This window comes from Kogia breviceps, chromosome 8, assembly GCF_026419965.1.
Source record: "Kogia breviceps isolate mKogBre1 chromosome 8, mKogBre1 haplotype 1, whole genome shotgun sequence".
Lineage (NCBI taxonomy): Eukaryota > Metazoa > Chordata > Mammalia > Artiodactyla > Physeteridae > Kogia > Kogia breviceps.
In genome coordinates this window covers 9,658,824-9,670,000 of record NC_081317.1, presented here as the reverse complement: position 1 = coordinate 9,670,000, position 11,177 = coordinate 9,658,824, and the positions used below count along the sequence as shown (strand labels likewise).

Sequence of the window (11,177 nt, the reverse complement as noted above, 5' to 3'; positions counted from 1 at the left end):
TTTTGAGAAACTATGCAAAGCTGAGTACAACTATAACTGTATTCTCTTTTTATAGAATGCTCCAAGACCTGCAGAGGAGTTAACTGATTTTACAAAGTGCAGTTTCCAAAAAAATACAGATCTCTCACAATGTCTTTTTGTATATATTTGTAATATAGGTAATTGTGCTTTCCTTCTTGAATTCTTGGCATTTGAATTATTTTTTTTCCCTTTTAGAGAATATTTACTTAGTTAGTATTCACTTAATTAGAACTGACTGTTTAATGTTTTCTGGGAGGGTATTTATGGTATTTTCTTTGCTATATTTGCATTCTAGAAATTAAGTCCCCCTGCCATTATTCGGTGAGCCTTTCATACATTAGAATGATGAATTGAAAGCAGAAATGGGAAAAAGACTGCAATGCAATGAAAATTTAATCAGCGTCTTCTGCTGCTTTAATAAGGCAAATAATTCTTATTGGCTGCTGTGTTAAGGTTTCTAATATTTAATTCATAACAAACCTTGCATTATTCTGCAGTAGCATCGACAGCTCCACTTTGCTGCCTGCCAACAGGCAACCATAAAAACTTAAAAGCAGATGTAAATGTCTAAAACAAGGAGAATGATTAGATCTAAAGCGGTCAAAAAAATCAACAATATTGTGAAAGAGTTTGATGGATCTCTATATTTATTTAGTGATGCAAAATGATATTAATTAAATTCACTTGAGCAGATTTTTTGGGGGCTTGGAGGTAACCTTCTACAAAGCATGGCCTTTAGTGCCTAAGGACTCTGAAAGAAAACAAATATCAGTACAGTGTTGATAATGAGCTTCTTTAAAACTGGACACAAACTTTGCCATTAATACTAAAAGTATCTGGTTTATATTCTTGTGTATATGAATTCTCTCAGCAAATGCAGTGTTAAAATTGAGCGAACGGAATAAAATGTTTTATCTTCAATTAAGTCAGTTTGAGAAAAGCAGTAGCTTCCACAATCTCTCTAATTTTTGTTTGAAATGCCTTAAAAATTTGTCACAGGATTAAAGGGAATATATGCTTTTATTTCCTAACCTGAATTTAATGATTCTGTAGATAATAGCATTCATCTTTCTAGTTTACCATACCACCTAGATTATCCATGTCTTTTGTGTTAGGTTATGTTGGGCGCTAAGTTTGAACTTGAAGAAATGAACAAAAAGATATTGTTACGGATTACATGTAAACAGCCTGAATCATTAAAAAGGATGTGGAGAAGAGTATTTCTATAGTGTGAAGCCAGAGAAAATGGCAACCTGCCAAAGCTAGGTGCAAGCTCTTGTTACATGGAAGGGTTGGGCCTGTTCTCATTTCTTCTTGAAATGGCTTAATTGGTGTCAGCACCCCAGGGATAAAGGCCTCTAACACTGAAATCCACACGATTCACCCTGTCTCTGCTCAGTGTAGGGAAACTGGTAACAACTGGTGGTGAATGAGGAGTGAACGGTGCTGTAACAATACTCGATGATGTTTGGGATGACAGAAATTAATACGCACTTGCTTGAAGAAAGCAATGATTAATGGCAGTGAGCACGGGAACGCTGTCCCTCCTTTTACTCCACTTTGATGGGGATTGAAAAGCAAAAGGCTGTTTTCATTCTCTGTAGAAAGCAGAGGTCACACAGAGTACATTATAGCAATTTTTCCTCTCTGGTTTTTTTATTCCATAAATATTATGATAAGCATAGATTAGATTTTTTTTTTATGAAAGCTTAAAAGGATATTTTATGTCACTTAAACATTGTTGATTATGCATAAAGAAATCACACATTCTTCTCTTCACATGTTAGATCATTTCCCTTCATGTCAGAATAATTAGTGTAATTAGGAATTTTAAAAGCCCACAAACATGCAGTTGTATTAATGCTGCTTACCATTTTGTAACTGGAATCAAAAGGGCTTGGTTTTCTAAAGACTGCTAGGACAGGATGGGGACAGGATTGTTGCTGGGGCTTTCACCTTTTTTCTGCCCCTCCTCCGGTTTCTCTCAGTGAATGTTTGACGTAAATATATTTTGCAAGGTACTTGCACTTGTCAGCAGCTTTCTTAGCCATTTGATAAAGATTCTTTATTCTACAAGAAAGCCTGAAATAACAGAACTGTACTTTGGATAATGAATTCTTCATCTGTGGAGAACTTTAAAACAAAGTACAGTGTTGGCATTTTTTTTCTTTTGAGTGAGAAGGCTGATATATCTTTTGGATCCGACAGGAAGACATAAATTAATAGAGTTCTGGAGTTCAGTTTCTCATTAATAATCCATTTTGTCATGGTTCTTGGCATTGTCAGCCTAGTAGCTGGTTCATATTTTGCTAAAGGATAAAAGCAGATTATGTCTTAAGGCACAAAACAAGAATAAAGAGTTTATCGCCTTTTGGGGGAAACTACATGCTATAAGAAAAATATTGATTTGCAAAAAGTTTCAGTTTTTAGTTAGAAATACAGTGTACATTTTTCATAGGTAAAGCTTTTATTTTAAGATCTGAAATGATTCTTGGAACCTTAGGATATTAGAGTTTTAGATCATTGCTTCGAGCTGCCTTTGCTGATTATTTGAAGAGGTTTGTTTTTCAGGGACAGTTACAGTAGACTGAGGCCTGTTTTTATATTTTGTTTTAGAACTCTATACATTAGGATATAATTATAGTTCAAAAAGAAATTCAGGAAAATCACTATTTCTCTCTTTGCACTGGTAGTTCTAGATACCCCTCCATAGTTTCCTAGATTTGGGATCCTTGACAGTTAACTGTGAAGGCCACAGAGTTTTTAACTCTAAAAATCCAATCAGTAAAATAAAATAAAACGGCCTTATTTCTAAATTGAAAATCCTATAATAATATTTTTTATGGAGGCTCCAGAAACATTATTTATAGACATTGAACCTGATCACAAGTTCTCATAAATGGCATCATTTAAAGTTGTTTGTATTTTAAAGAAATTCTTATAAAATTTAAAACACCACACACTCCCTGATATTCGATAGTATAGTATGGTCACTGGTGAACTGAGATCACACATTATTTAAGGACAGGAAACAAACTGAAGGGAAATAGGTACAAATAATATCAGGTTTTATTCTTACATTTAAGAATTTTTATTGTTAGTGTGTTATTACAGATCTTTTAGAGGCACATTCTTAGACAACTGAACAATATGTTTAGTCTTTAAAACTTGGGACCAGTGCTGCCATTCCTAATTATCCCTACTTTTTTTGTTTATTCACTTTTAAACTTCCAAGTAATACATGTGGGTTGTGCAAAGTCATAAATCTAGAGATGATTGAGGTAACAAGCTATGAGAAGAAGAGAACGATCTATCTAGGTTGTGAGATTGTTTAGATGTAGGAAGGAGTATTAAATTATGACCAAATGGGGAAAATAATAGGAGATTTTACTTATCTCCACTGAGAAGGGCTTATTCTTATTATAATTTGAAAATCTTAATGTTTTCAGTGTCTTTAAAGTTCATCATTGGGTAGAATTAGGCTAAGTTAGTACTGATGGTGGTATGCTACAAAGATTAATTTAGGAATGGAAGGACGGTATTTTTCTTTTAGTTTCCATTCTCTAGGAGACAGTAAGTTCCTAGAGGGCAGGTCTGTCTGTCTATTTTTTTTTCCTCTTTTCACACAGAACATGCTCAGTAACTTATTTTTAATTAAATAAGTATATGCCTTCTCCACACATTATCTGATGTCTATCTGCTGAATATATTAAATGTGATATTATATTCTTCTATTCCTTTATATAGAAATTTATCTTAACTGTAACAGCTATATACAATGTGAGCAAACTGTCAAAGCTGCTTACCTGGATCTTAAGTAATTTATATGCAAATTATATGTAAAAGTTATTTATATGTTTTACTTCTCCCATTATTATCATTAATAATAATGTTTATGCTAAAAAGAGAAAAATCTGTGGTGAAACTCTTGTTAACATGCTTGGAGTTGAATATTCACCTTGGAAGTTTTTACTTTAAAGTTAGTTATGATAATACATAATCTATTTCATGGCTGGGATATATTTGTGTGTTTCCAAATAAGTAGTTTTTTTTTTTTTTAATTCCTTTACTCTTTTTTTTTTTTAGCAAATTGTATTTTTATTTTCTTATTTATTTATTTTTGGCTGTGTTGGGTCTTAGTTTCTATGCGAGGGCTTTCTCTAGTTGCGGTGAGTGGGGGCCACTCTTCATCGCAGTGCTCAGGCCTCTCTCTGTCGCGGCCTCTCTTGTTGCGGAGCACAAGCTCCAGATGCGCAGGCTCAGTAGCTGTGGCTCACGGGCCTAGTTGCTCCGCGGCATGTGGGACCTTCCCAGACCAGGGCTCGAACCCTTGTCCCCTGCATTGGCAGGCAGATTCTCAACCACTGCGCCACCAGGGAAGCCCCAAATAAGTAGTTTTGAATTAAGATGATTTAAGACTTGTTCTTCTATAGAGTTGGGAAGGACATTTATTATAGTACATTACAGTGAAATCTAAAAGAGTAGATTTTGACAAGAGACATTTTGCTGACACAGAATATTTTGCTCATTTTGACTCTCAAATAAGTTCTTCTGTCATAATGATTGATTTATATTCATTTTAGACTGTACAGTTTCATAACTGAGTTTTCTATCTATAAGGTACAGAGATCCTTGTTTAAGTTAATGATAAATTAAATAATTATCTTCAAAGGTGACAGATTGGTCACATGTATTTGACTAGTACAAAGATTAACAAGATTAGTTAAATAAAAAAAGTACTATGAATATGAGTTATTAAAATCGAGTGCTAGTTTTAAATTTAGCATGATGGGGGGAACACAATATAATAAGGTATCATTGACTTAATTGTGATAGTTTTTTGTCCTTTTGGACTTAGTTTTAATTCCATAACTTATCTGCTCTAGTCATTGTTGAGCTATTTACTTCCTATTTTGAACCAGTCACTGATCTGCTGCTGCTCGTCAGGTGGAAAAATCTGGGAAATCCTATTTGGTATTCATTTGTTTTGTTGACTGTAACTCTTAGAGCAATTTGAAACAGTTAAAGAACAAAACCCTAAATATTTGAAATGAAAGGCCATTGGATGTAATTTTGTCATGGATTTTCTCATTTCTACCAAAAGACCATTTCAAGTGACCAGTGAATTTGGTGAAATCTTGAGCTAGATAGTAGCTCTGTAGCTGAAGTATATGTCTAAATCTCATTTGTTAGTAATAAACTAATTGCCAAGTATTTTGTTTCATGAAAATCATTAAGACATGGAAGACTTATGACTATTTGATTGATGAAAATTTTATTCCTATTTTGTCCTTCTTCTTAAAAAGTCATATGATTCAAATATCTGTAATTTCTTCCATCTAATAGTTAATAAGTCAGTTCATAATCGTTTTTCACAAGTATCTACACTTGTGGTACTCCAGAAAGCTATAGAGCAGGGAATTTTTAATCTTTATTGGTTATAGCTTCCTTTGTGAATATGATGAAAGCAATGGATCCACTGCCCACTTCTTAGAAAAATGCATGTACTCATAGAAGTTGGAATACAAGTCCAAGGAGTTTATAGACACCTTGAAAGTTGTTCATGGACCCTTCATGGAGACCATGACCTTAAGTTTAAGAACCACTTTTGTAGAGGTAGATTTTTTTAAAAACCATATTGTGTCCTAATTTGTAACTTCAGACCACTTTCTTCTTGGAAGCCTAATGGATTTACTTTCTTACCAGTAGTTCTACAAACTACTCAGAGTATCAGTGATTTCTGAGTCTAGTGAATGTTTGGCTGTATTCAAGGGAAAGAATCAGGAAAATGGAATAAAATAATTGCATGAAAGGGAAGAGCCAGCTAGCGATGAGATACAGATGCTGGTAGACCTAGAAAAAAAAGGACAGGGAAGAAAAAGAAGGAAATCTGACGTGAGTTGTTGAAGGACTTGTTTGGCAATTAGTATACGTTGACTTGTATTGGTTTACAATCTAGGTGTAGGATAAGCTCCTTGTAGGGCAGGGAATTTGTCTTATTGGCAACTCTTTTGCTTCTGGTGCTTTATAGGGATTCAAGTTTTGCCACATGCTGGAATTTCTCTAAAATACATACAATTCTTGTAATAAATAAAGTAGATGATCTTGAGTAGGAAACTGCATTTAATATGTTAAACTTTCCTATATGAAGACTTCTGAAGAAAATATCTTAGGGTCTTGTGTACTTGCTTCTGGGGTTCCTGAGCAAGGCACAGAGTGATTATTTACAAATTATGAGAGTTGGACTAGGTGATTTCTGAGGTCTCGTTCAGCTTTAATATTTAACTAAATGTGTTTTTAAAAGCAGAAGTGGCCTGTTTAATCAAATTGGTATAATTTGTGCTTATTGCCATCACATAGGTTAAGCATTAATGTTGTTTTCACAGTATTGAAAGATGGAAATGTATAGAAGAGGAAATGGAGGGGAGTTGTTAATGGAGAAGGCTTCTAGGAGCAATGATTCTCAAACTTTTTGATCTCGGGACCTCCTTATACTCTTAACAGAATTTTTGTTTATGTGGGTTTAATGTCTGTCCATTTATATTAGAAATTGAAATAAAATTAAAAAATATTAAATTAATATACAAATCATAAACTTGTTACATGTCAACATAAATAGCATTTAAAAATTTTATTGAAGTATGTTTGGTTTACAATGTAGTGTTAGTTTCTGGTGTACAGCAAAGTGATTCAGTTATATGTATATATACATATTCTTTTTCATTATGGTTTATTACAGGATATTTAATACAGTTCCCTGTGCTATACAGTAGGACCTTGTTGTTTATCTATTTTATATGTAGTAGTTTGTATCTGCTAATCCCAGAATCCTATTTTATCCCTCTCCCACCCCCTTTCTCCTTTGGTAACCATAAGTTTGTTTTCTATGTCTGTTGAGTATGTTTCTGCTTTGTAAATAGGTTGATTTGTGTCATTTTTTTTTTTTTTTTGCGGTACGCGGGCCTCTGACCATTGCGGCCTCTCCCATTGCGGAGCACAGGCTCCAGACGCGCAGGCCCAGCGGCCATGGCTCACGGGCTCAGCCGCTCCGCGGCATGTGGGATCTTCCCGGACCGGGGCACGAACCCGTATCCCCTGTATCGGCAGGCAGACTCTCAACCACTGCACCATCAGGGAAGCCCTGTGTCATATTTTAGATTCCCCATATAAGTGATATCATATGGTTAAATAGCATTTTATAATTATCAACTCTTTTCATGTTATCCTAAATAGCATTTTCTAAAACAAAACAAAATGGTGAGAAGAAATGATATTATTTTACATTTTTGTAAATCTCTTTAATGTCAGGCTTAATAGAAGATAACTGGATTCTCATATCTGCTTCTGATTCAGTCTGTTGTCATATGGTTGATGTATATGAAGAAGTATCTGACCTCACACAGATAATTGGAAAAGGGAAGAGTATTTTACTAGCCCATTCAGATCTTTGTGGATATTCTTGGTGATAGTACACCAAAACTTGACAAGTGGTAGTTCCTTTTTTTTTTTTTAGTACTCTATTAATATACTTAATACACATTCAGCAAATGGTAGTCATAGCAGAAAGTGTTAAAAATAGACAAGTGTTAGTTTCTTTTTTTTTTTTTTTTTTTTGCGTTACACGGGGCTCTCACTGTTGTGGCCTCTCCCGTTGCGGAGCACAGGCTCTGGACGCACAGGCTCAGCAGCCATGGCTCATGAGCCCAGCCGCTCCGCGGCATGTGGGATCTTCCCAGACCGGGGCACGAACCCGTGTCCCCTGCATCGGCAGGCGGACTCCCAACCACTGCGCCACCAGGGAAGACTCCAAGTGTTAGTTTCTTAAAGGTTAGTTCAAATGTGGAATCTGAAGACATATCAGTAAACTTTTCTACTCTTGTTTTGCTAAAATCTTTTGGTTTAGTTTGTACTTTGAATGGTTCTACCCATGCATGATTTTGAAACATATCTTGGTCATTTGGAAAATACTGGTTCACTGAGTTATACATATCTTTCACTTAAATGTTAACACATTTCACTACACAAGATCAAAAAATTACATTTGTTAATATTACCACCAAACTCATCAGAAAAGTTTTTAAGTACTCGGAAGGTGTCACACAGTGGTGACACAAATGTTTCAAAATTCTAATTTTTTCACCAAAGCTCGAATTTTATCATTGGCACCAAAACTGTAGTTGTTTTCCTTGAGGTAGCAGTTTTACTTAGTTCATTTTTCAAAAAATGTCTGCCAGATATCTAAGTTGAAATAACGATAGTTTGTCTGTCTGTTGTTTTTTTTTTTTTTTTTTAAGCTGCTGGTTCAGCTTGCAATTCAATTGTAGAAGTGTTTTTCTTCATACTTAGTAAGCAGCAGAAGTGATTTCTGTATAATTTCTATTTTATCACACAGAATATTAAAAAGATATGTACTCAAAATGTAATTAAATTGACAATTTTTACTGTTTCATCAAGGACATTCTGAAATGAAACTGACTTTTTTTTTAAGCTGCAGTGCCTGGTGATGAAGAATACAATGACTGCTAGTACAGTTTGGTTCCACTGCCTTGCATCAGCACAAATGTCAACACAGTGAAAAAGGACAATAATCTCTTAGTATTGTAAAAATAATTTTGAATTTGTGGACCCCTGAGAGGCTCTCAGGAAATCTCAGGGGTTCACGGGCCACCTTTTGAGAATTTCAAGTCTTTGTAAAGTGAACCACAGATAAAATATAACTTGCCCCAAGCCCATTATTTTATCTTCACTTAAAATATCTGTATGGAAAGATTATCTGAAAAGAAAGAGGTTTTTAGTTTGCTACTCCTGAAGGCAGCAGAATACATCCTTAAGTCATTATCATGGTCCTCTGGGAGGATTTATTAAGTGCCTATACAAGCATGATGTTCTGTTGAATATTCTTCAAAGGTAAGACAGTTTTTGCCCTTAGAAAGTGGACCCTATATTCAGTCTTGACTGCACGCGTAAAAGCAAAAAGGACAGGCCAATAGATGCATATTGGTTGAGTCACAATTTTCCACACAGATCTAGCCTAAGCTTCCTGGGGTTCCTGAGCAAGGCACAGAGTGATTATTTACAAATTATGAGAGTTGGGCTAGGTGATTTCTGAGGTCTCGTTCAGCTTTAATATTTAACTAAATGTGTTTTTAAAAGTAGAAGTGGCCTGTTTAATCAAATTGGTATAATTTGTGCTTATTGCCATCACATAGGTTAAGCATTAATGTTGTTTTCACAGTATTGAAAGATGGAATGTATAGAAGAGGAAATGGAGGGGACTTGTTAAGGGAGAAGGCTTCTAGGAGCAAGTGGATTTTAAGTGTCAGGGAAGAAGAAATTTGAAATGTAGGGAAATGAACATTGCAAGGTATTTAACATATTTCTGAGGAGTCTTTATTCTCTTTAGTAGAGAAGGAGAATTTGAGTTCAGAAATAACCCTAGGCCTGTAGATTGGAGAATCTGCCAGTGGTATGCCTAGATATTGCCATGTGTAGTATGAACTATTGAAAGATCTCCAAAATAAAAAGTGGATCCGAACAAAAATAATGTTGGTTTTGCGGTTCTCTTAGCCCCATAAATTATATTTTGACAAGAGAGCTGTAATTTTTTTTGAAGGGTAAAACAGTGTTTAGGCTTTAAAAAGTATTAATTTTTTTCTTTTCAATGAAAAAAAACTTACTATATTACCTTAAGGTATTTTCTGATTTTCCTTCTAACTTTCTATAAAGAAGGAATACTATTTAGTAAGGGAAAAAAAATCTCTACCAAACTTGGAGGGACTCAGTAAATCTTGGGAAGGTACTGTTTAGATCCTTAAAAAAGAGAGAGGGCTTCTGTGAAACAATTTTGTGTTCAGGCAAATCAAACTTGGTAGGTGGAAGAGCTGCTCTTGTGGCAATATTTAAGGAAAAAAGACTCCAGAGACTATGTATTTTGGAAATATTTGACAACATTAGCAACATCAACTACTGACAAAAAAAAAGAACCACCTCTTTGGCAAATCTTTCACAGTTGTACCAAGAAAAGCAGCTTCATTGGAACATTTTCATAAACTTATCATCAGTTATGCAGCAGCGGCTTCACAAATCAGAAATGATATCTTCAGGCACTGCTGTCAAGTGTTATTCAAATAATACCAGCCTCACATTTGAATAACAGCAGACATTTTGAATTAATTAAGCAGATGAGATAGTCTAGGCCTTTTCTCATTAGTCTCTGGGTCAGGCTTGGGAAGATATATGCGTTGGTGATGATATACTTGTCTTTAATCATGATTTATGAAGATTTAGGATTGTGTGTGATTTGTCAAAGGTTCTGGGAAAAGGCTGGTGCATATTTCATTACCTAATCTGAGATTGATTTTATGATGCTAAGAGATATCACACTATTGTTCAAATGTGTGGGAAGTACAGGTAGAAACAGCATCTCAGACCTTTTACTGGCTTATCTTTGCAACTGTCAAACAATGCTGTAAACTTTAACTGCTTGTAGTTAACAATTCCTGCTTTAATTATAAGCAGATTTTTCATTCTGTCCAAAGGGAGAAGTTTCAATGCTTATTTAGCTAAAATGCATAGCAGACATTATAACTATAACCTGGTATGAATCATGGGCAAAGTTGGTAAATTTCCTGTATTGGTCATGGTGAAAACATAAAATTTCATGGCTTGTCAAAGATTAATAGAAAAATCCCATTAAAATGGTGCAAATAAGGAAAGAATAACAAGGTTACTCTCCTTACATGTTACCTTCCCTCTCAGGACTAATTTTATCAAAATTGAGATGCAAAATTGTATTTTTCTGTTATTTAAGCAACATTAACATCCTACTATTAAATGAAATCATGTATATGAAAATATCTAGTACAGTGCCTGGTATATAGTACGTACTACATATTTGCTAATTTTCTTTTCTCCTTTTCTACCCACTTTTCTTTCATTCAATTTAATGTTTAAAGCTTTGTTAGCATTGTTTAACCTTTTCTTTTTTTACAGTTTGAACTTTTAATCCTGCTAAGACTTAATTCCTTGGAGAGTGTTTTATTTTGCAGAGAGGAGTGCAAGTGTGGGGAGCAGCCTGGATAACTAGGGAGGACATACTGTGATACTGAGTTCATGTTGTGTCTGCTTGTACAATGTGTTTTATGGCAGCAGTTAGC

General features: G+C 34.7%; 1 protein-coding gene across 5 annotated transcripts in view; it reads left to right on the top strand.

Annotated features, from left to right (window-relative positions):
• Positions 1-11,177, top strand: part of PBX3 (PBX homeobox 3) — a 229,881-nt gene that overhangs the window by 14,903 nt on the left and 203,801 nt on the right. The window lies entirely within an intron of this gene.